The following is a 26,253-nucleotide window of genomic DNA, read 5'->3' as shown; positions in this document are numbered from 1 at the left end:
AGGGTCTGCCTTTACTGGATCCTCTAAGATCATCACATTTCTGAGTTCTGTGGGAACATACATTCCACATGATTTCTGTGCTTAGCTCTTCCCTACTGGGAAGTGAACTAGTTTAGGACATCAATATAAAAAGGGAACAGAGGTGAACTGCATCCTTGGCCTGGAACAGAAGGTGGTGCTGGGCACAGGGACCAGACCTTGACCCAAGAGTGACTACCAAGTGCAGGAGCAGGATGGAGATTTTATACATGACATGGATGAATTGTTCATGGATTTCTCAGAATGCTCCTGGGCAGAGAGAAAACTCATCCTTTTGTCGTATGTGTGTGTGTGTGTGTGTGTGTGTGTGTGTGTGTGTGTATGTGTATGTGTATGTGTATGTGTGTGTATAATTTTCTAAGAATTTAGAGAAGGAAAGTTATTCTTTTACATGTCTAATTATTTCAGCCTAGGGCTTATTTGGGTCTTCAGGGTCAGTGGCATACATAGCAGTGACTTTGGTGTCCTCATGCCATTAAGTTCTCCACCACTGGATATTTTAGAGGTTTACCACTTGGAGGTCAGGCAGCTGAATTCTCACAAAAGAGCATCTTCTTACCAACTAGCATGGAAGCAACATACAGGAGGAAGAAAGATGCTCAGCAGCCTCATTCTTGTATAGCTTTTTTTGGTCCTCATAGTTCAAGGTGCCCTCTTCATCAGTTTGTATTTTATTAAGCACCCAGTTGATATGAGACAACGTATTTGATGCCTTTCTAAAGCAATAAAGGAAATCCATTGTGCCTCCCACCAAGGACAGCATAGCAAGACAGATGGATGTATCTAGAGAATGGATGTTTGCGGGATGAAGAAAATGGCTATGACAGCTGTGGTGATCAAGGCCAAGGCAACACATGCTACCCAGACAAAAGCTAAAAATAAACTGAAGAGAGGAAGGAAATGGAACACAGGTGCCAGCTCCATCCTAGGCTTTGGTTTTATTTCCTTCAACTTGTGATGTGATGCAAAAAGGTCCAGGCCCAGGACCCCTAGGTCCCCAAACTGTAGTGTTGAGTATCATTCTCTTTGTGAGTGTGGGTAGTTGCAAGGTGTCTGATGAGTACTTGACTCCTATTCACTGTGGCTGTCAGTTCACCGCCACCTCAGGTGCATTTGCATTTTAAAGACTATTGAGCAAGAAATGGCAAGTCCCCAAAGGATGGATATTTCTGTCTTAAAATACCCATCTTAAAGGAGAAATGACTCATTTGGTTCACACTTCAAGGCACAACCCATCATATCTAGGAAGCCAAGGTAGCAGGAGCTTGAAGCAGCTGGTCACATTGCACCTGCAATCAAGGAGTAGAGGGCAGTGAACACATGCTGCTGCTCAGCTCCCTTTCTCTGCTTACATAGTCTAGGATCCCAGCCAGAGACTGGTGCCACCCACAGTAGACTAGTCTTCCTACCTTAGCACAGTCAAGGTAATCCTGCTCAGACATGCCCAGTGGCCCATCTCCCTGGAGATTCTAGATTCTGTCCAGTTGACAGCTAACACTAACCATTCCTAGTTCATGTGCTTTGTGACATTCATGGCTACTGTTCAGTAAGTACTAGATACCTGCTTCGTGTCAGGCCTTGTGCTGGGTACTTTCTCTAAGGTTTTATTTGATCCTCATTGCTTTTCTTTAGGGGGAAGTCTTTGTAGGTAACATATTTGAGTCACTTGACATTTGTGTGCTTTCCAGAAAAGCGTACTATGACTCTAAAGAGTGTATTATGGAGTTTTGGGCCATGTAGGCCCAAAGCTTACTGAGACAGGGTTTGTCTCTGTAGCTCATACTAGTCTTGAACTCATGATCCTCTGCCTCAGCTCCCCTAGTGCTAGAATAACAGGTGTGTGCCCAGGTGGTTAGTTTGACTCACTTAAAAAATTCATTTATTGTGTGTGTGTGTTTGTGTGTGTGAGTGTGTATGTGTGTGTGTGTGTGTGCGTGCGCGTGCGCGCATGCATATATTGCATGCATGTCTGTATTGTGTGGCATCAGTTCTCTCCATCTTTACATGTACTCTAGGGATTGAATTTAGGTTTGCTAGACTTGTGTGATAAGCACTTTACCTGCTGAACTATCTCACTGTTCTTGGGTCCGTTTTAAGGAGTGAGTTTAAAAGATTTAGAGGGAACACCCACCTAGGAGAGAGTCTCTCTTTCTTGGCTTGTTTCCTTTGACACCTGGTGTCCTTTGTGTCCTTGAATTGGCTCATGGCTAGGAGAATGGTGTGGCTTATCACGTCATCCTATTTTTCTGAATCTTATGCTCAGACCCTCAGTTGTATCATTTGTGTCCCCCAAATGAGACAGTTCTGAGGTGCCAGGCTGCTGATTTTGTTCTCTCCCCACTGCTGCCTGCATGTCTTCTTCTGCAGGAGTTAGGTGTCACCTGGGAGTTTCTGGGGAGCACAACTGTCCTCTGGTCTTAAGGGTACCTGGGAGCAGTGTACTGTGGATGCACAGCTCGGGGTGATACGTGTGTGGGATGGTGTGGGTGAGTGCCCCTGTAGAGCAGGGCCTTTGAGGAGACTTTGAGCAAGATGGGGAGGAAGGGAGCTAGTATGGGACTTAGTCTTTCAAGATAAGCAGTTTTAGAAATTGAGGTCTGCAGAAAAAAGGAGACTGACATTGTTCCTTCACTTATTGGCTGAGCAGCAACACTGAACTTCTGAGGGAATAGCTGGTGTCTGTCTTTCCATGCTTGCCCAGAGAAGCCCAAGATGACACCAGATCTCTGCCTTCCAGGGACTTCCATCTAGTGATACATGGGCTCAGGATGCCCTGAAATCACAGAGGTGGCTTCATTTAGCTGTTAACATGAAAATGCAATTTAGTTTTTTAAAGTTTTTAAATTTATTTAAACAATTTGGGTAGACATTTTACTGGTGTATGCTGGATGTATGCAAATAGCACACAGATTCCCCCATTAGTATGCAATAAAAATATTCAGGGTTGGGATGGAGGTAGAGCCCTTGCCTATTGTAAAGTGACCCCTTCCCCCTTCCTCAGGTTCAGTTGGTAGCATTCAAAAAATCAAAAACAAAAACAAGCATCACTGTCTTCTTCTTCTTCTTCTTTTTTTTTTTTTTTTTTTTTTTTTTGAGACAGGGTCTCACAGACTCTGTAGCCTAGGTTGGCCTTGAACTTGAGATCCTCTTGACTTAGCCTTGCATGTACCAGGATTATAGTCATTCTAAGAATTCAGTATTTTTAAATAGTTTTTTAGAAAAACTGAGTTGGAAGGATATTGGAAGCGATAATTAGCTGTTGGTCCTATGTATAGAATCATGAACCTAACTCACTTTCACTGGTTCATGAAAGATTTTCCAACACAGCAACCAAAAGACTGAAAAACTGCACACACACGTACTCTCAGAGAACTTTGATTACAGGATTGCTGCTGGCTCCACTTACATTTTCCAGTGTACAACTCCTCTCCTTTCCCTCAGCACTCCTTCCTTTTAAATTCTGTGTTATTAGACCCTGCAGAGCTATTTGCAGTGTTCAGATTGAAAACATTCTTGGTTCTTAGCTGATCATTTTTTCCCTTGAAAGTGCTTCGAAGGAATTGCCAGTGTTCATTCATTTTCGAGCTATGGCCCAGCTGCCTTAAGGAATAGCTTAATTTTCATAAACATTGGGTTTATGACAGTTTGCATGGTTAGTTATTTTTGTGGTTTTCATGTAATCTACTTACATGGGAAGTAGAAGGACCATAGTTTTGACTTAGCACTGGCATGATGAGCCATGTAGGAAAACGTCCTCATTTGTCTGAAATCTTGAGGGGGTTGAGAGGTAGTCATGGAAAGATGTAAACTACCACATTGGGTTGGACTTGTGGCTTATTTCTTTTTGTATTTTGTGACACTTGGGAAGAGCAGTGGAGTTCAACTCTCAGATGCTAGTTAGTTTTATAAGGGTTCAGGGATATCTTGAACATCCATAGGTGCAGTTTCTTAAAAACTACTCATGTGTCTATTTAAGTTAATCTTGGCTTGTTCATTTTTATCTTATAATCTGTATGTTTCACACCTTTAAAGACAGAACTTGTTAAGTTGGTATTTTGTTTTCAAATCCTGGAGTTCTAAAATGGTAGAATGTTACAGTTGGAAGAATCCTTAAACTTAAAGGCCATGGCTCTCGCTCATTCATTGTACATGAGACCTGCTCACACTCAAAGTTACTGGAGGACAGCTCTAGGAACTTCTTGGTCATTTTCCTTTCTAGTGAGGTGGCTTCTTGTCTCCAAGGCCCATTCCAATCTCCTGTTGACCTTACTATTTTTGCTAATAACATTCTTATCATCAGTTTGACTTTGGATTTCAGGAGCTTCACCCATCCCTCCATTTTCTGTGACCCTTATATTCACCCAGTTCCTTGCTGGATTCAACATGCTCTCTATTCAAATCCTTAAGTCCTTGTTCTGATTCAGACCTATAAAAGCATTGCCCAAAGTGGACTGTTCCCCAAAATTTAGTAGATTGGAAAAAATATAGCTCATGAATTATTTAAGAAAGGATTCCCGGGCTGGAGAGATGGCTCAGCAGTTAAGAACACTGGTTGTTCTTGCATAAGACCAGGATTCGAATCCCAGCACCCACATGGCAGCTGACAACTCTAACTCCAATCCCAGGAGATTCAACAGCCTCTTCTGACCTCCCTGGGCATTGCACAACATAGGTGCACTTACCTACATGCAGGCAGTATACACACACACATAAAATAAAAAGAATAACTAAAATTGTAAAAAAAAAAAAAGAAAGGATTCCTTGACCAAGTTTGCTGTCTCCTTGCAGGATGACTTATCATGGCCTTTTGGACATGCACAGTGAATTCTCAAGAAGGAGCTTTGGAGCTCATATCCCAGCTGAAGTTCTGTCCCTTCTGGGGATCTGTTTGTAGAAACGCCACCGTTGTCACTTCCTTGTGCCATTTTTAGATCCAGTGCTCACTGGCTCTACTGAGAATGTGCGTCCTGTGTAAGCCATACCTGCCTCATTTCTCAGCTTTATAATGCTTTTTTAAAAACATTTCTTTGTGATCATGGTATCTCCCCTGCCAGGAGAATGGGCAGCTTCATGGTTTTATGGCTTCCCATCCATCCACAAACCTGATAAATATCTGTTTATTTAGATTTTTTTTTAAATGCCCTTCCGCGAAATTTAATATGTATTTTATGTGTAAAACTCCTTTCACATCTTTTGTTAGATTTGTGCCAAGGTGTTTTATGGCTTTTGTGGTCATTGTGAATGGAATTGTTTAGTATATTTTTGATTGGTGTTTCTGGTAGATAAAGAAGGGATTGATTGTGTATTTGTTCGTGGATGGCTCTTGTTTGATCAGGCTCACCTCTCAACCTGTACTTGTTATGGGAACCTGAAGTCAGATGGCCTTTTAATAGAGCAAGAAAGAACTTAACCATGTATTGGAAGTGTCATAATTTAATTTTAAAACTATATATGTATACTCTTAGAAGTAAGAAAGGATGAGTTTTAGTTATTTAAATGCAATCATTAATTCAGTCACCAACTATTTGGGTGCCTGCTACATCCCAGGCACTGTACTAGGTGCAATGTCTTTAATAGTGAACAGAGGCTATGTGGTTTCTGCCCTCATAGAATGCAAAGGGAGAGAGAGATTGTAGATATGAACACAGACCTCATTTTTTCTCTTTTTCCTCCTCACTCTATAGCCAAGACTGACCTAAACTTGTGATCTTCCTGCCTTCGCTTGTTGAATGCTGGAATTACAGGCCTATGCCACCATGCCTGGCACAGATCAGTTTGTCTTTGTGAATTGGGGCAAGTGTTGTGAAGGAAAAGAGCAGGGGCTGTTGAAAAGGAAGAAGGGGTATTAGACTGGGGTATAGAGAGGGTTTGTTTGAGGAAGTGAACATTCACACAGCTACCTGAAGGATGATTTGGTATTAGAGGAAGAGAAGGATGGACTAACCTTATAGACAGTGAAAAAGAGGCTCCTGGAACTGGAGAATGACTCAGCAGTTAAGAGTGATACGCTATTCTTATTTTAATCATTTTATGTGTATGAGTATATTGCCTGCATGCTGTACGTGCACCCATGTCGTGCAGTGCCCGCGGAGATCAGAAGAGGGTGTTGGATCCCCTGGAACTGGAGTTACAAACGGTTGTTAGCCACTATGTGGGTACTGGGATTTGAACCAGGGTCCTCTGCAAGAGCAGCTAGTGCTCTTAACCACTGAGCCATCTCTCCAGCCCTTGATACTCTTAGGTAGATGGAGGGGAACTTCAGTGATCACTGACTTAAGTTCTTACTTAGTCATGATGAACTAGTGGCACTAATAATTCTTAAATAATTAAATTTAATAATGCTTAAATTATGACAACATGGAGATACTTATTTTTGGTCATCTGCCCTTCTCCACCAAACAAATCTGCCAGAATTAAGAGAGAACTGCCTTGGTGGTGCAGCTAGCCCGTCCACCTCCAGGTCTCCAACGTCTAGCATTTTTAGTACAGACATTCCCCCATGGCTTGCCTCATAGACTGTTTGACATTATGATGCTGTGAAAATGATATGCATTCAGTGGAAACTATACTTTGGATTTTGATCTTTCCCAGGCTAGCAATATATGTTACTCTGTCCAGATGCTGGACAGGAGGGGAGCCACAGGTCCCCTCTCATGGTCAGCAGGGTTGCCTAAGCTGTGAGGTTTTCTAGGTTGGGTGTACTAAATACATTTCTCACCTTAGGATATTTTCAGTCTCTGTGCCTGTGGGCATTTGAGTGTTCTGCTCAGCTGTTGTCTTTGCTCATAGTCAGCTCTACTCTTCCTGGGAGGGTAAGGCCCACAGCAGGGCTGGGGGGTGGTGCAGGATGAGCTGGATTCTGCCGAATCACAAGCACCTTGTTCACCTGGCAGTACAGCTCTGTTTGGTTATCAAAGCTTTGTACTTGGGACAAGTGAGTCTGAGCCTTCCATCGAAAAGAATCTTGTTAGTTAGAAGCAGTGTGGTGCCGTGATGCTGGGCTGGAGGTGTTGGCTTCAGCCTTGGCTTTTCTGTTTAATGTTGGTAGCCTGTATCCTTGACTGTAGTTGAATCTGTGCCTGCCTCTATTTCCTCATCTACAAAATATGAGTAACAAGAGTTCTCTTCTCTAGGTTATGGTAGGGATTATGTGAGGGAGAGGTGTGTGTGTGTGTGTGTGTGTGTGTTTCTGTGTGTGTGTTTAGTCTTTAGAACAGTGTTGACTCAGTGCAAGTACTATGTGAGTTAGTTATTATTGCTCAGTCTTTCTTGAGAATGGATTTCTAAAGTTACCCCTTCTCCCTAATATTCATATCTGCTTGAATCCAAGCAGTGTGTGTAATTATGATTGGCAGAGAGGCTTCCAGATACTCTCTGACAAATAGTAGGAAGAAAGAAAAAAGAAAAAGCTAACCATGATGGTTAGGGTAATAAAGAGATGTCACTTTGACTGTTGTCCCATTGATTTCTTACCTCTTTTCCATGAATAGTGTAATAGACGTATGTGAAAGGAGCAGCATCAAGCTGGCGGTCGCCCAGGTGATGGCAAGGCTTGGAAGCCTGGTGCTGCCAGTGCTCCCAGGTAGAGCACTTTCCCTTTTGTGCTTAGAGATGCAGAAATGTAACGAAGCTTCCCCAAAGTTAGCAGATGGGATGTTTTCCATTGTGAACCTCCTCCTTAGAAGGTTGCTTCTTCCTGTGCTTCCTTAGTGGCCCCCAGTCATCTGTTACTCCTGTGTTTGTGGTCAGCTCTTCTCCTTAGTTACCCACCTTTCCCTACCAGTCTTTCCTCTTCACTTGCCGTCAGCAGGAATGTCTTCAAAATAAAAAGTACATTTGATTTCTTTCTTTGAATGCTAAAGAGAAACGCCTAACTTTACCCTCAGAAATCTAAATTAAGTTGCCACTTATTTACACGTAGAATTAATTATGAACTAATTCAGCCTAAAGTTCTAAGAGCCTTGAGGCAGGTAGGTTCTGAAAGGAGGGATGGATGGTCAAGAGAATCTGTTCACTTTGCCTATTTCCTCTCAGTCAGTCTGCATTGCCGCCATTTTGGTACATGTCAGAATTTTTAAACTTTTCCATACTGGAAGAGTAGAATTCTGGAAAATTACCAAAATGTGTTTTTGCAAAGAAACAATGCCAAATCTGATAAACTTCCTGAAACCCTTATTGGCTTTAATTACTTTCATGAGGAGTTCAGTGAGCTTTCTAGCCTTCCCTCCTAGCTCCTCTCTTTGTAATTGTGTGTGAAGAAGTGGCCTTTTCTGTGAAGTTTATCTATAGGAATTTATTGTTAAGTACTAACAGCCTCTTAAGTACCTTAAAACAATCCCAACAAGTTTCAAAGGTATGTGGATTACAGCAACACCTCCTGGCATCAGCGAAAGAGCTGTTTACCTGAGAAATACTGATTTTTTTTTTTTTCCCCCTGAAATTGCAGTTAGGTCAGGGTATTTAAGCAAACAGAGAAGTAAGTCAATGCCTTCTAAAATCTTATTTCATAATTTGTTTTTCATCTGTAATTCGAATATAACAAATGTATTTATGATAGTTTTTTCTCTGCTTTAAAGAAGTCTACTGCAGCTACATCAAAATCTGGATTTAAAGAATGGGCATAACCAGGATTTACTGCTTTTCAGAGACTTTGTCACAAGGCTCTTTAAGTTCTTTGAGGAGGGCTGAGGTATAGGAAGGTCTGTTCACTCTGCTCAGTGGGTTTTATTATGGAGCCCTTGGGAGTTGGCATGACATTGTAGATTCATTTCATGTACCCTGATTTCATGGAATATACGTATGATATTGTTGGGTTATATGTGGACATGCCAAAGCAAAGGCATGAGTGTTCGGGAAATCATGGGGATATTATCAGTGCAACTTTAGTTCTTAGCCTTCTTGGCAATTTAAAAAACAAAGATATGGGGTTGGGGATTTAGCTCAGTGGCGGAGCGTTTGCCTAGCAAGCACAAGGCCCTGGGTTCGGTCCTCAGCTCCAAAAAAACGAAAACAAAAAACCAAAAAAACCAAAGGTGTATAAAATGCTAAAGGAAAGGTGTACCATTTTAGGCCTGCAGAGACGACCTGTTTTGCATCAGATGGCTATAGGATGCGGTTCTTGACTAGGTCCCCACTGCTCCATGGAGAAAATGCCCTCTTCTCACCCAGTAGTCGGCAGGTCATCAGCAGTCACCTGGTTACCTTTGCCTTCTCTGTGATCTACTCTGGCTTCAATGCTGCCCTCAATTACAACGTCTGCCTGGTGAATTTTTCTTACTAGAAGTGTCAGCAATCTGCTGATGTCGGCAACCTAGTTCTATAGTTAAGTATTGTTGGAGTTCTTCAAATACTCAGTTTTGGGGATCTCATACTGGGGATTATGAAAATGATAGGCTGTAAGGGAAACTGTTTATGAGAGTTTGTGCTGGGATTGCAGCAGATGCAGCAGGAAGATGGAAGGACAGCTGAAGGGACTTCGATAGGACTTCTGTAGTGAACTTGGAGTTTTTCCCCGAACTAAGCCATTCAGAGTACGAGATTACTAGAACTCTCTTTTAGATATTTTATATTAGAAAATAAAATTTAAGAACATTACACAAAGTTTGGAAAGTAGACTTAAAGAAGATACTCACTCCTAAGCCTACTATCGGGGTTAGGGATGTAGCTTAGTTGGTAGAGTGCATGCCTAACATATATGAAGCCCTAGGTTTGATTCCCCAGCATTGTATACAGTCAGGCATGGCAGTACACACCTATATTCCCAGCACTTCAGGAATAGGGGCAAATGAGTATCAGGAGTTCAGGGTCATCCTTGGTGACATAGCGAGTTTGAGGCCAGCCTGGTTATATGAGACCCTGTCTAAACAATAAATAAAAATAAAATACAAAGCTTACTACCTTAAAAATCAAGTATAGTCATTTTTGAATAGTCCTTTTATGTATATATTTAAAATTATGATTATACATGTAGAAGACTGAGATGACGGGGTCAAAGGTTGTCATGAAGACTTCAATCTTGGCTTTAGTGGTACAAATGGAATGGAGAGGCAGGGAGAGTTGGAAGGAGGTATAACACCTGTTTCTGACTTGAGTGGTGTCGGGTTGGCACAGACAGGGTTGCAGGCAAGGGGTTCACTTTGGAATGGAGGGCATCTAGGCACTGAGGAAGTTTCAGCAGATTGTGAACTGCAAGGCCTAGAGCCTAGGGAGAAGCCAGGCCTGGGGTCCAGCTAAAGGCATTATAGGCTTCTAGCTGTGGGCCAAGCTGTGGATATGTTTAGGATACTTGATGAGTGAGTGAACTAGAGGGTGGAGAGATAGAGGAGGTGGATGACAGAACTCTGGGAAGCATTGTGAGAAGAGAGGAAGGAAAAGCTACCTACTAAGGTAAGTAAGGATGTAGGGGTGGCCACATGGCAATGGGGGAAGGGTTTGATAAGGGGTGCAATGGACCACAAAGACATGGTGACACTTTATTTGAGATGGTTTCAGTGGCATGTGCCGAGAAACAGGAGACTAGGAATGGTGGCACCTGTCCAAGGAAGGCCATCAGAACCTTTAGCTGTGGATAAAGAGACAGACAGTTGCTGGAAGGGGCTGTAGGATGGTAGGTCATTTTGCTAGGGCTGCCATAACTCAATGCCACAGACCAAGTGGGTTAAACAACAGAGTTTTCCCTTCATAATCATGAGGATATTCAAGCTCCATTTGGAGAGTTTGATTTCTTCTAAGGCTTGTTCTTTGGCTTGCACAAGGCTGCCTTGTGTTCTACAAGGTCATCCCTTGATCCACCTTATCTGTGTCCTAATTTCCTCTTGGTATAAAGGTCTACTCTAATCCCCCATTTTAACTTGAGGTTAAACTTCAAAGACCCTTTTTCCAAAGTCAGTCACATTTTGTGGTACTGTGACTGAGGGCTTCATCATGGGAACCTTGAAGGTACAAGTCTAGCTACAACACATGGACTGTGAGCCTAGTGACCCACCTGTCTTCCCGGTCAGCTGCCCCTCCTGCACAGTGCTGGCCGTCTGCTCTTCTTGGCCACTCTGGTCCCATGGTGTTGATGGCCTACATGGTGTTGGCGATGTTCATTCTCATCTCTTTCTGATGCTTTAGTGCCCTGGTTCTGCAGGTTTAAGCTGTAGACCTCTTTGTGGATTCACATTCACCTGTCTGTTTCAGCTCTTCCTCAGTGCTAGCTCAGTCTCTTGTAGCAAAATGTCCGAGTCATAAAATGATGAACTGTAGTAAATCGTGTTTGATGGTAAAATGAAACCATTTTGGGGTCCTGCCCTCATGGTGGTGCTTACCTTGCTCATCTGTTCATGCTTGAAAAAAATCATAGTGGGAACATCAATCCAGGTCAGGGTTCTGTAAAAATTTACATTTGAGTTTATCTTGTATTTAACAATTTAATGTTTTATTTTCTTCAGAGTTTGGTTTTAAGTTCTTTTTCTTTTCAAGAGCCTACTTTAGTTAAAATTAGACTGAGTGGGTTGCTGTCCCAGTAGACTCTGGGGGCAGAATTATTTCAGAGGGTATGATATGACTTTTTTCTCCTATTGCACCCCTCCCCCCCAAATGCTCACATAGATACCCACCCTCCCCCTTGAAGGCACACACACATATTTTGCACGGGTGATTAAAGCTATGTAAATGTTAAGATCATATTTGATGCTGAGCTGGAAACCTACAGATGCTTGTTAATAAAGGAGTCAGGGTAGACTTATGACTAGATGTTAAATTGTGTTTGGTTGTTTGGGGTTTCTGGTGTGTATATGTTCATCTAGAAATGTGGGATTTCTGATGTGGATATGTGAATTTTTCTCTGTTGCTGTAACAGAAGAGCTGAGTCTGGGAAATTCATTTAATAAGTTTTACTTTGGCTCATGGTTCTGGAAATCCAAGAGCATGGCGCCAGCATCCATTTGACTTCCTGGCAGAAAGTGGCAGGAAGGCAAGCCAGCCCATGTGAAGACAGAGGGGACAGAGGAGTGATCCTGCTTCATAACAACCTGTTCTTCACAGGACTAGCCCAGACTCAGGAGAAGCACATTAATCCCTCTTAAAGGCCTATCACTTCTCAACACTGCTAGATCGCGAAATTAAACTCTTAACATGAATTTTGGTGGGATAAGCTTGTTAAACTATAGATGGTGAGTGTAGATAGGTTTTTTTGTTTTTTTTTTTTTTTAAGTCTATTGAAATACATTTCTACATGAAAGGTCATAGTTTTGCAATTTTCTTTTCTTTCTTTTTTTTTTTTTATTTGCCTGGGTCTCATGTCATCTGAATTCAATTTTTTTTTTCTTCAATATTAGGAATTGAACCCAAAGTCCTCTTATATGCAAGGTTCTACCACTGAGCTACATCCTGCACCGTAAAGATTTTTTTTTTTTTTTAAGTCTTTTTGAGACAGGGTCTTCCTGTAGCCCCAGCTGTCTTGGAACTCACTATGTAGACCAGGCTGGCCTTGAACTCACAGAGATCCACCTGCCTCTGCCTCCTGGGATTAAAGGCATGTGCCACCACGCCCGGCTGATCATATTATTTTAAAGACACTGAATATCAGTTTTCTAAGAATGTAGTCATAATGAATTTACTATTGGCTATTAAGAGTAGGAACACCCAGATTTTTCTGTGGGCCTTTGTGGTCTTTTATAGAGTGTAGAATTCTTTTTAAGGGCAATGTTTATCTCTGTTGACAGTTTAAAGATGAACAGTTTTTTAAAGAATGAAACTCAAATTTAGTTTTAAATAGTAATGTTTGTGTTTTATTCTTTCAATCTTTAAGAGCCCGCTTATGGCATGGCACGTGACCTTGGGCTCTTGACTCCATGTTCACCTGTGGATTTGAAGTGTTACTTTTGTGCTTAAGTGATTCAAACACTTACAGCTATACATTTGGGACAGAATAAATACAGCAGGATTTAGTTTTGAAAGCTAATTCCATTTTTAGCTTGATACCATGGTGGTAATCTATTTTTTGTCCAGGTTCACAGCTTTAGAAAGTAGTGCAAATGACAGGCATGGTGGCACAGTCTTACTCTCAGCACTTGGGAGACTGAGGCAGGAAGATAGTTTGAGCCCTGCCTGGGCTAGATAGTGAGTTCCAGGCCAGGCTGAGCTACATGAACCCTGAGACCCTTTCTTAGGGTGGTGTGGGGTGGTGTTCAGACAAGGTCTTCCTGTGTAACTTATGTACTTTTTAAGTAGCATGGGCTGTCCTCAAACTCAAGGTGTCTTTTGATGAGGTGGGGAGGGTGTCTTTTTGAGACAGCAGTCATAGAACTCCGTGCAGTCAAGGATGACTGTGAACTCCTGATCCTCTACCTCTGTTTCTCATAAGCCTGCACCATCATGCGCTGCTTTTCTGGTTATTTTAATGGTCCCCTCTTTCTTGAAGAGATTTGGACTGGAAGGAATTTTCTTTGAGGATAGTTGATATAACAAAGACCACAGACTGTTATATTCAGTTGATATATATTCAGAGAAAAGGCTTTGGCATGGTAGCAAAAGACTGGCAATAATTTTAAAATAATATTCTATGTATATATCATTTTTATAACTTCCAAATTTAATTGACTTTGTTTTTTTGTGAATCACCCAACTGAATTGTCAGTACTTGAATGTTCAAATAAGGCTTATACTTTCCTATTTCTCTTGCACTATCATATTAGTTCCCAGGTTTTATGGTAGATTTGTCTGTAATTTCTCTTGCACTTTCCATATTTCAGGTCCGTTTGTATCACTCTAGTTTCTGTTCCTGAGCTGTTAGATTTGAGTACCAACTGGTTTCCCTCATACTAGCTGTGCAGTGCTTTTGAGTCAGTTTCCTCCTTTATATACTAACTTTATGCAGTATGTAATCTGAATAGCACACCCATCAGCCCTTTCTCTCTCCAGTCATTCTCCCAACAAATTCAAACTATGAGTTAAATATTCTTTAAGTTTTTACTGTCTATGCTGTGGTTTAAATCTAAAATATCTCCCAAAAGCTCACATGTTAAAGGATTGGTTGCCAACCATTGGGAGGAACTTCTGGCTACATTGAGATGAACAGGTCATCTCAACCACATGCCCCTACCATGATGCACTATGTCACTATAATCCTAAAGCCATAGGGCCAAGTGACTGTGGACTCAATCCGCAGGAACCACCAGCCAAAAGAAACTTTCCATCTTTTAAGTTGATTATCTGAAGTATTTTTTTACATTAACAGAGAGGTGACTGACACAGTTTCCATATCTGCTTAGAGATGTTTGGTGACTCTCCCTCATCTGTATGGAAGGCTGTCCTTATTTTTACTTTCTTCAGACTGTGATGAATAACTCTCAGTCTGCTTGTCATCCTGACACACTGCCGTCAGTAACACTGCAGCATGGACACATTAGGTACCATGCCATGGTCTCCTCACCTGCTCCCAATGCAGTGACAACTATAAGGTCTTTGACTTGAACTCCCAGCCTTGCCTCAGGTTCCCTTTCATTTTCAGCTTCATTGCCCACTAGGGCCATATATTGCTGTCTTTCTGCTGCTATCCACCAGTCACATGTTTTCTTAACATGTTTTATACTTGGTTGTTTTAAAGGTTCTTTCTATGTGGCCACATCTGTGTCATCCTTTAACGTCAAGGTCAATGTGAAACTTACATTGAACCATCCTTCTGTGATGCTCCTTTATCCTGCAATGCTAACTTTATTCTGCCACTGCTAATTGTAAATGTTAATCTAGTCTCCATAGTCCTCAACTTGAGATGAACCAGCTGCTGTGTATGCATGCTGTTGATTGATAGTACTCTTTTAAGTGTTTGCCCAACTTGATTGCAAATGCCTAGCAGGCAGTAGATCTGTTTCTCATGCTTTCTCAGTGTCTTGTGCGTACCAGGCACATAGTTGGAGCAGTAGGTGGTGGACAGCAGACAGTCCATTGTGGTTCATCATGCAGGTCAGGCCTGGATGGACGCTTGGACCGCCTCTGCCAGCCACAGGGTATTGACCTACTTACCCCTTCTTATCTGTGTGCAAAATATTTGTTGTACTTATTATGTTCTCCCTGTCACAACGAATGTTTGTCTCTCCATTTCATATGAACTGAGTGCTAAAGTGCTGGTTAAATCAGTGGAAAAAACGATGGAGGAGAAAAGTTGGTAAGCAGTTTTAATTTCTAACCTGGGGGAACTTATACTTATGCCATTTAAAAGAACTCTAATTTTTCTAACTGCTTCTTTAACTACCTATTGAGATATATATTAAGGGTAGAACTGTACATTTTAAGTTTTTAACCTTTTAATTTCATGATTTAAAAAAAATCTCATGTATTTCCAAAACCAGTTTTGGTCAAGTAGTTGTAGAAGAAGTGAACTTTTTTTCTATCTGGATTTTAGAATGCAGTTTTTTATTGAATATTTTGTTTCTTACCAAAGCATCTCTTGGGGAAATTGGTTGTATGGCCATTCATTCACATGGTCAAGCTGATTAGATTATAAAAGGATTTTCGCTCTATTCAAGGCAAAAGTGTGTGTATGGTTGGCAGTTGTGTGTATGAATGTTTACCTATACATGAAGTCACTGCTGTGACCTGTAGAGCACTGGAATTAGCAGAACCGGGAATCTAATTTAGCTAGCGTTATAAGTGAGAATTGAGCTAACATTTGTGAATTTTGTCGATATAAATTTCAGTAAACATGCTTTACATCATTTAGAAAGTATTATTACAGCACGCTGTAAAGGTTGATTTGTTGTATCTCTTGGTTCTTCATAAATACTACAGAATGCATTTGGAGATATGGAAGAATTATGGTGCCTTTGATTTTTAAATTAAGTAATGCTTCCAACATTAAAAAGAAAAAAAAAAAAACCAGACAAACCCTTGAAATTGACAGAGAAAATGCTTTCAAATTTTAATGTGAATGTCAATTTTAATCAACTTTATTTAAAGTAACTCACTTTAACAAGTTAGCTATTTTCTTTAAAAATTCTTTTCAAATTACAAAGTAGCTCTGCCTTCTGAATTTATATTATCAGGGTCTTTTGGGGGAACATCTTAGCTATTTTTTTTTTGATCACTTCTCAACTAATAAACATTCATGAAATCCTAATGTAAATGTATAAATATCTCTCCTTTTGTTTACATAGTTTATTAGACTTTATTTTAGTAGCTAACTGCTTGAGGGAGTTTCTGAATTTTTATTCTAAAGAATTCCCTTAGCCATAGCTACAAAGGTATTACCAAAGCTGTATTGGTAAGGAATGCATTTTTCTCCCTTTGTTACTATGAAGATTTATGAATTTGTAATTTTGATCTCATTCCTAAATGCTTTCATAACTAGATAAATTTTTCTAGATAGTTGATGCTCTTTTTGCAGCTATCATGTTCGTAGCTGTAAACACAGAATGTGTCCACTGTGCCTCCACAGCTGCACGCTGGCCATCCATCCTGTCTACTCTGCGTGTCTTCTATGCTGTACATACTTGGAGTTCTAACATACTTTTTTTTCCATGATGAGGCCAGAATAGTCAGCTGCTTTTCTTTACTCCAGAGAAAGTGTCATTGAGAAAGATTTTTGTGGACTGGTATTTGCTGATTTTTTTTTTTTTTTTTTTTTTTTTTTTTACATTCTTCAGAATCCTCAAGATGAAGGAACTCAGTCTTTGCAGAATTGAGTCTTTCTCATTGAGTCAACAGTGGTGGAAATGGGGACAGGAGACAATGGGAGGAAAACTGGGAGCTGACACGTTATATACTTTTGTGGAGAAACTGAGGTTTGGAGATAGCATTGTGCTTAAGGTGTCACTGTGAGCAGTGAGCTGCTGAGCTGGGTCTGCTGTGTGTATCTTCTGAGGGCTGAATGAGCTGATCAAGTCATAGAGAGAGGAGAGGGTTGGAGATACAGCTTAGGGCTAGAGCACTCTTCTGGCATGAGTGGTCCTGGGTTTGAATGACATGGTGTTAAGCAGAGGGAGAGGGCAAGTGAGGCACAAGGATTTCTAGCATGTGGAACAAAGGAACTTGGGACCTTCTGATTAATATGTGGATTCATTTGGAAGGGAAGCCAGTTTTCCCTGGTGGCTGTTCTCAATTTAATAATTACTTGGCAGCCTTGGTGTCTGTGGACCCACTAGGGCCAATGAAAGCTGTCAGGTGTACCAGTTATATTTGAGCAGTTTTACATTCACCCTGGGGTTCCAGGGTCTTGGGTTTGCCAATCTAAACACATTCAACTTCTTGGAATTTTTTTTTTTTATCTGCCTTGAGGGAGATGGGTTATAATTAGCACATTCCCTTGTACAGCTGAGTTTGTGTTTCTGCATGGAACAGTGGTTTATAGCTTTTGGCTACCTGGTCCCACAGAGACTCTGAGCCCTTCAGACATTAGCTCATTGATTCTCATACTATTCAGTGTGAGTTGTATAGCATAATCATAGGTTCTTTTCCAAAGCCAGGCTGCTTGCCTCGCCTTCTGGACCTTCTAGGCTTGTGGCAGGTGAGGGGTGCCTCTTCTGTGCATGGGAGGCAAAGAAGGGGGCGGGTTGAATGTGGCTTTCTGGGGAGTCTTGGAGATGTCCTTCTCTGAAGTTGCCCAGCCATTCTTGCCATGATTCAGCAGAGCTGCCTCTGGGGAATGACAGTGGGGACCATGAGAGTGGCTGTATTTCTTCCTAAGGGTATATGTACTAGTTCCTCTTCTGCTATGACAAAATATCTGGCAGAAGGAATGTGCAGAAGGGCTTCTTTTGGCTCACAGTTTGAGTGTACAGTCCATCATGATGAGGAAGTCATGGTAGTAGGCTGGTGAGGCAGCTGGTCACATTGCACCCACATTCGGGATCAAGAGAGCGGTGAATGTTGGTGTTCAGCGCTCTCTCTTTTTTTTTTTGTCATTTTGAGACAGGGTCTCCCTGTAGCCCCAGCTGGCCCGGAATGCACTAGCAGACCAGGCTGGCCTTGAACTCACAGAGATCCACCTGCCTCTGCTTCCTGTGTGCTGGGATTAAAAGTGTGTGACACCATGCCTGGCTTCTTTCTCCTTTTTATTAAGCTAGGGACCTCAGCTGTTGAATAGTGCCACCCACATTTAGGGTGGGCTTCCCACCTATTAAATTAATCTAGAAACTCCCTCACAGACATGCTCAGAGGTTTATCTCCCAGGTGAGTCTAGATTCTGTCATGTTGACAGTGAAGATGAATCATCACAGTAAAACTCCATGGAAGGTCTTTTGCAAATGAGGCAACTCTCTAGGTTACCTGGATAGATGGGTCTAAAGACATGATGAAGAGCAGGTGAGCTCTTAGGGTGTTGAGAAGGGAAGGGAAATGGCCTTTAGTGAGTTCTATCTCCTTGTTGTCATCCTGAGTTTGTGGATCAGAAATCAGAATTCCCAAGATGAAATCCTCTGGAATTGAGCCTGGGTCTATGACTGCAAAGCCTGGCTGTACCATACTGAAATAGATCAAGGGTCCTTCATGGTACCAGACAGATCTAGCCCACACCTGTGGGCCACTTGTGGCCCAGGATAGTTATAAATACTGCCCAACAAGATATTGTAAACTTACTTAAAATTAAAACATTAGTTTTTTTTTTTTGGCAACTTAATTATATGGTTCTGGAGCATGAACTTTGTAGATAACATTCCAGGTAAACTGTTACTACAAGACTTGTGTAATGCAGTGAAGCTTTTTAACTCTGTGTTGTTGTGAAGAATTTGCCAGTTTAAGGAGTTTGATTAAAGAGTGTATGCAGACTGTAGCAAGTGAGGGATGATCTCAAGCTAGTCAAGACAGCTTCATCTTTGCCCGGACTCTTCCAGAGGAGCAACCCTCTCAGAGCCTAGAGTTTTCTCTGTCAGAGGTTTTGCCTGGGATGCTGAAGTCTGACTCCTTGCTCTTTATAAACACGACTCACATGGCAATTTTGGTCTTCAATCAGAAGAGCTGGTGGTTAGTAATTTAAAACCTTCACTGTTGTTATAGCAGCTGCTTTTTTTGACTCAAAAATCCTTCTAATTAGTGTAGATGATATGTTTATCATATTCATTTTCCACAGCTGGAAACAGCCTCCCCTACCCCCAGCCCCATTCCTTACATGCTGTTTTCCAATCCCTTATAACTGGTCTGTCTGTGGATTGAGAGTATATTAGCTCTCAGGCAGCTTTTGCTGCTACAGCCATTTTCTGTGCCCAGATCGATGGAAACCAACCTTGACCATGGTCCATGGTGATTCTTGATCCATCTCTGGCACTGCAGAGACACCCTCTGGAGTGTCAACCCTTAGACAACCATAATGCCCAAGTCATTACTCCTCCAAAACAGGGCTTTTTCAGGTTTGAGAAGCTTTCATGGCACATGGGCTTCCATTCACATCTGTCTGTTTTCAGTCCTTGTTCAGGCCTATTTGATATTGACTGCCCATTAATTTAATGCCATTTGTTTCATCTTAGAATTTGAACACAAGGCAAGAGCTTTTGTGGAAATTGCCCTGTAGTCCTGGCAATTTTTTCCCTTACCTAGGATTCTAATGAAAGCCCTCCAACCAGCTCTCCATTAAAGAGTCTTAGCAGAAGGCTTTAGAAAAGGCTGGGAGGTGGGACAACCTCCCTATGTAGTGACTTTAACAATGAAACAAAAGACTGGGAAGTCAGATAACTATAATTTGTGGAGTAAGTGATATGGATAGACATACCTTATGTAAAATTCTGTCAGAAGTGTGTGTTGGTAGGAGTGAAAATTAGCACCATCTGAACCTTGTCACAGGTGCATGCCAGCTCAACTCACATGCATTGAGCAGCCCTGCAAAGCACCCCTGCAGTTGTGTGACCCACTAGACCCAGCTCTTTTGAGAACCATGTTCATGGAGTCAGTTGCCTTAAAGATTGGTTTCTATTCTGTTTGCTCTTTAGATTGGCAAATGCTGACCAAGTGACATCTATTAAAATGAATTTTATTTATTATTTAAAATTTATTATTTACATTTTAATTTAAATTTCATTTATTATTTTTTAAATTTATTTTTATTTATTTATTTATTTATTTTTGTCTTATTTTATGTGTACGAGTGTATTGCCTGCATGTATGTAAGTGCACCCGTGTTGTGCAGTGCCCATGGAGGTCAGAAGAGGGAGTTGGATCCCTTGGAACTGGAGTTATGATTGGTTATTAGCCACCATGTGGGTGGTGGGAATAGAGCCTGGGTCATTGGCAAGAGCAGCCATTGCTTTTAACTGCTGAGCCATCTCTCCAGCTCCATGGTTTTCATTTTAAAAGGCTTTGAGCCTTGCTTGAAGACACACTTGTGTATCGTCCGAGGCTTCCTGGTGGTCTTTAATCAAAGTGATCTGAGTGAGAAGGGTAGAGTGATGGAAATAGTTTGAAGCAGAAGAACGGGTTGTGCCTCTCTGAGGTACAGTCTTCCATTTACTCTCCACACCAGAACCTGTGTGCCAGCCACTCTGCGAGGTAGTTGGGCCTGTGCAGATCAAGAACTCCAGCCTGCCTTCTCCAGGGGAGGAGCAGGAAAGTGCACCAACAGTGTTGAGGGGAGTATGCTGGTGTTCCAGTGCCTGGGCTGCTGTGGAAACACTAGATGGAGTGACTGAAGTAGCAAACATTTGTTTCTCAAAGCTCTGGAGGCTGTGAAGTCCAGGGTCATGGTGTTGCCATTTGGTTCTTGGTGTCTCCTCTACTGGCTCCAAACACCTACCTTTTAATTGTCTCTTCATATAAAGACTCCCCATGATCTCCTCTAATGCTGTTACCATTCAAAGGCCTCACCTCAAGATGCTATACTATTAGGGGATAGAGCTTCAGCACAGGGGAACACAAGCGTCAATCCATAGACGCTAGCTTGTTTGGAACATACAACCTGTGATGAATGAATTCTCACAGTGGGTTAAATTTAAGTCATGAACCTCCTGAGGCCTAGAACTGGAACTACTTTTGGCATCTAAAGCTTCTTTTCTCTGCCCCATGTGATCTACCATCAGGCTTCCTTTCTTCAGAAGGGTGGCCTCTGCAGGAGGTTGGCAAGGCTCCCCTTAATGAAATCTTTTCAGCATCTCCATGGACTTCTTTTCCAGTGCTGCATCCCTAGCACTTCACAAACTGGCAGCACACACTCTTGCCTATGGCTTGTATATCCTGATCCCAGGTGCGTGGAAGCTAGCTACCGTTGTTTGGGTCAGTGTACAGCACAGCCCAGTTAGCTGTGGCCTAATTAAAGGTGCTGTTGGAGGCCTTGGTGTATATTGTGCCTCCATCACAACCATCCATTTCAGAACTCTTTCATTTCCCCAAACTAAAGCTCTACACCCATTAAGCAGCAGCCCCTGGTGACCATGTCTCTGCTTTGTTTCTTCATGAATTTGACTCAGTTGGGTACCTGTCATATTGAGGATCAGATTTTTTTTTTTCTTTTTAAGACTAAATAGTGTTCCATCTTATAATCTACCACACTTTTTTTTATCCATTCATACATTGGTTACTTCCACCTTTTGGTTATCATTGAGTACTCCTCTTACTAGCTTAGATGTACAGACAAGATTCCAAGTGGTCTGTTCTGTTGCTGTGTCTTCTGGACTCTGCACTCCTGGGAGTTAGTGTGGGGAAAGGGGAGAGGCACTGTGACCCTAGCACTTCACACACTGCCAGCAACTCAACAGGACACAGTACTGTAACATGTTGGTTGGACTGAACTGAATGGAAATTTAATCCAGTCCCTCCCAGAGCTGAGATTTGGTGCTATTTTGAAAGATCTAGGAAGGAAATTCCAGTTGTTCTCAGTGGCTTGGCTCATACTAGGTACCGAACCCACGTGTTAGAGACTTGGCCCCTCTTTCTCCTTTGTTTTACCATGGGGATTTGCTGGGAGTTATTTTGTTCACGACGTTTTGCCACATTGGCCCAGTTTTCTTGCTTACATGTGTTTTTCATGTTATTCCTAAAAGCATTAGTGACTTCCTTTGGAGCCAAAAGGCTCCACTGTTTCCTGTCCTTTGTTGATACTATGATTTCGGAAGAAACATCAGAGTGTCTGTGCTGGATAGCTTTAGTGTCAGCTTGACACACCTGGGTTGAGGGAGCCTCAATTGGGGAATTGCCTCTATTGGACTGGCCTGTGGCCATGTCTGAGGGGCATCTTCTTGATGAGTGATGTGGAAGGGCCCAGCCCACTGTGGGTGGTGCCACCTCTGGGCAGGTGGGCCTGTGTTGCATAAGAAAGCAGGCTGAGCAGGGGCCAGAGGAGCAAGTCAGTAAGCAGTGTTCCTCCATGGCCTGTGTTCCAGCTCCTGCCTCCAGGTTCTTGCCCTGAGTTCCTGCCTTGGGCTCCCTGATGAACTGCGACCTGGGAGATGTAAGACAAATAAACCCTTTCCTCCCCAAGTTGGTATCGGTCAGAGTATTTTGTCACAGCAATGAAGAAACAAACCAGGACAGTGGCTTCTGCCTTCCTTTGCCTTCTGATTGTGACTGAACCCTGGCAGCTGTGAGAAAGCCCATTACTGTATGACTCAGTTGTCAATAGCAATTTGCATACTTGTTTTCCCTTTGTATTTCACTGAATGCCTGCCCTGTGGAAGGGGTAGTGCCCTGAGCTTTGGGGAAGTGAGGCATGAGTCTCACAGGAGCTGATTTTCTAGAAAAGGTGCTATCATGCATACATGGCCACCATACACGGAGGTTAATGCATGGAATTGGAGTCAGATAAAGAAGAATTGTCACTGTTAGGAAGTCTCCCTTTGCTACTGCCTCCAATACATATTTTTAAAGACATTATAATAGATGTTTTAAAATATCATTTTTCAGTTAGCAAGCAATAGATAACTGTTTTCACTATTTTCCTACACATAGCTTGTTTTTGGCTTTGCTTTAAAAGCTGTTTCAGATTTAAAATAATGTTAGTGACTTAATATTCTTGTTACTCATTGAGATGTCAACTCTGATTTGTTAATGCTCTTTCAAATTTGGCAGAAGTGTTTCAGCTTAAAATATTCATTTGTTGCTGATCTCTGGTACTCTAAGAACTCTGATTCATGGGGGGTGTAAGATGAATTTCATCTCTCTCTATCTTCCATTTCTTGTTTATTATTATTTGTTACTAATTTCAAATAGCTTTTCATTTTTATTATTGCATATTGAGTGGTAGATTAATTCTGTACATGTTCTGCTGTTGAACCGTCTTTGTGAGGAGCTAACAGCTGGAGTGCTGGCTCACAGTGAGCCGATGTGGTAGGTGAGTGGTGGGGTAGACTAGTTATTTAACTGTTATGTTACAAATGGCCATGCCATGATAATTTTGGGTAGTTTATGTTATAGTCTCTTTTTGATTTTGTGGAAATTTTGAAATGATGCTTTCAGTATTTTAAATGATATTTTTGTTCTTTACCAATACCTTCCCAGTAAATGAAACAGTTATATTGAAATAGTAAATAGTGATTTTGGAAGCCTTTGAGATGAGATTAGGTAGGGGAAGGAACAACTGTAATCATATATTTTATTTTTCTTGGATGGACAGTGGTTGGAAAGAGCTCACACAGCTGTAGAGTAACTTGGCACCAGTTGGTGGACTGGTTGCTGGCCTAAGTCATCACCTTGCCCTGTTGGTCCTCAGAAGGCTCCCAAGCCATTGTGTTTTATAGATTTCTTTCATCAAGTTAGGGAGGTTAGATTGCACAAAATAATGAAGATCTAACAGTAGTATAATACTATTATATATAATACTATTAGGTGCACTTGGGAGTCCGTTGGGAGTTTGGTCAGAAGGATATACAGACTTAGAATTGCAGAGAGGTTGGAAGACTAGCAAGGATGCCTACAGGCTTGGGAAGTGGGCAGGAAGCAAAAACAGGCCAGAGTGCTGGATGGTAGTAGTAGCTGGATGGTAGTAATAGCTGGATGGTAGTAGTAGCCATGTTGCAGGAACCAGGTCTGTCTACTATGGCTGCCTTCCCAACACAACTTTTTTAAAGAAAACATTGAAACTGCACTTGCTTTTGACTTTTTGCTTGTTTTAGAGAGAGAGTCTTCTTATGCAATCAAACTCTTAACCGTCATGCCTCAGCCTTCCTAGGGCTAGGAATACAACTATGTACTATCACACTTGACTTGAAAAACTTTTCTTATTATGCCTGTGCTTCGAAAGTAAAATGCACCAGACAAATCCTACATTGTCCACTGTTTGGAAACACAAAGATGCCCTCCTCAGATGTTCTTACCTCCAAAAAGGCCTCAGTGGGGCATTTGTCTTCCATGGTCTCTGAGACGACGACTCTTGGGACTGCCATGCCTTAGCAGTTCTGTTTTGTTCTTGTGACTTGAAGTCTTGGGCTGGTTGTCTTAAGGATCAAACTGTTATATTCCATGGTCAGCCAGAGTTTAGCACTGTAGTTCCTTAAAAATATAGTTGTTTTTTAAGGTCCATATGCTTCCATGGACTAGGAACCCAAACTGGAAATACTGCAGAGTCCCAATGTATTGAAATTAGAATCTGGCCTGAGAAGTTGTCTCCTGGCTTTGGTTCTCTGCAGAGGTCTATGGTTCTTGGTTGATGGATCCACCAGGGTCAGGAAGAAGTGGAAGAAACAGTGGAGTATGGTGGTACCTTCCAGATCCTAGCTCTTCACGGTGGCAGGTTTTATCTCTTTCTCAGGGACTAGAGGCCAGTTGACTTGAGATAGGCCACTGATCTCTCTGATCAGAACTGTGTTTCCTTTTTGGCCTTTTAGACAGTTTTCCTAATTCTTGCTGTGGTATTTTGAAATTATCTCAAATTCTGTAATACCACAGCACAATGTCCATGTCTCAAGGCTGTATCTTGGTCAGTGGTTTCAGTATTAGATGTCAGAGATGGTCATCTTACAAGTGTAAGATGGGAAATTCCTGTGCTCTCCACCCCACCCTCCATGCCTTAGCTCAGCTAGGCAAACCTATTAGTGTTCCTTACTTCTGACATTCCACTTCCTGGTATCAGTTTCTTTTATAAAGTAAGATGCTTTCTACTGTAAATAACAGAAGATCCAACTTAACCTAGTTCAAAAATAAAGAGAACTAATGGGCTTACATCACGGAAAATGAGACATGGGGTGGTGGGTCCATAAGTGCAATTCAATCCAGAAGTTTGTGATGTCATTAGAACTCTATCACTAATAATTTTCAGTAATTTTCCTGTCTTGCCTCTCCTATTTGCTGTTTCCTCCTGGGACTAACGTCATTCAGGAGAGCAGAGACGGAGCTATTCTAAGTGTCACGTTTGCCAGTCACTCCATCCAGAGGTAGACACAGCCTTTGTGCTAATATTCCAAACCAGAGTTTGGGATTCAGCCACATGATCAGCCTTGAATCAGTTGCAGTGACTGGGAAATGGATGGCTGGGGTCGTGTTGATTGATTTAATGTATGTGAGTTACATGCTAATCCTAGAGCACAGAGTAGAATTGCTTTCTCAGAACCATGTGGAGTCCCTTGAGAGCTCTTGGGAATGGGGACCCCCCCACACACTACTTTTTGTTTGATGTGCACACATAGATGTATCAAACAAAAAGTATTCTTAGTGATCTATGTACATTCTCATTCTCCCCTATGAGAATTCCCCATGTGAATTCTTTTGATGGCCTAAGGAAATGTTGAGTTAGCAAATGCTTCTGAAATTTGTTTCCATGGTTAGTCATGGCTCTGTCAGAGGTAGTGGTTATGATATACTATATTAGAGTCAGAATGTGAGAAGTGAGTCCATTTGCAGAAAGGAATGAAGTACTCTCATAACATCCCCTATGTCTTTTTATGGTTAATGCCTATGCAAGCCATCATGATTTTGTGCCCCCAGACACCTAGGTGCTAAGAAGACAAACAAAACAAAAAAAAACAAAAACTCTGCTTGAAAAACTAAACAGCTCCTGGTATTGTCTTTTTATTTTGGTTATTTTATTGCAATGTTTTGTAAAAGTTGTATTTTCAATTTTATCAGTTCTCTGTAACTCAGCCTTTGTTTTATGCGCTTCAGGTTATGAAGCTACAGCAGAACAACAAAATTAGACTGCATACAAACTTCCTTGAAACCTGTGGTTGAAGAGATGGTGGAGCAGGTTTAGTTACAGAGACAGATTGGTCGTTTAATTCCTGTTACCTGCAACAAGGCCTGCTGTCTTCCCGAAGCTGTTTCTATAAATAGGTTCCATCCAGAAATCCACCTGGGGCAGAGTTCCCATTCAGCCACTTTGCTCAG

The 26,253-nt window shown here is 41.7% G+C and overlaps 1 protein-coding gene across 6 annotated transcripts in view; it reads left to right on the top strand.

Moving 5' to 3' along the window:
* Myo1b (myosin IB) overlaps positions 1–26,253 on the top strand; it is a 181,346-nt gene that overhangs the window by 4,792 nt on the left and 150,301 nt on the right. Inside the window, exon 1 of one of the 6 annotated variants that reach the window (XM_029564747.1) lies at positions 15,103–15,187. The exons of the other annotated variants lie outside the window; for them this stretch is intronic. The gene's annotated coding sequence lies outside the window, so the exon portion shown is untranslated. Of the gene's footprint in view, positions 1–15,102; positions 15,188–26,253 lie in introns of those variants that run through there. 6 annotated transcript variants of the gene reach the window in all.

The sequence above is a fragment of the Nannospalax galili genome, unplaced genomic scaffold (assembly GCF_000622305.1).
Source record: "Nannospalax galili isolate Female #2095 unplaced genomic scaffold, S.galili_v1.0 scaffold115, whole genome shotgun sequence".
Lineage (NCBI taxonomy): Eukaryota > Metazoa > Chordata > Mammalia > Rodentia > Spalacidae > Nannospalax > Nannospalax galili.
The sequence above is the reverse complement of the archived record's forward strand: the minus strand, read 5'-3'. Positions and strand labels throughout refer to the sequence as shown.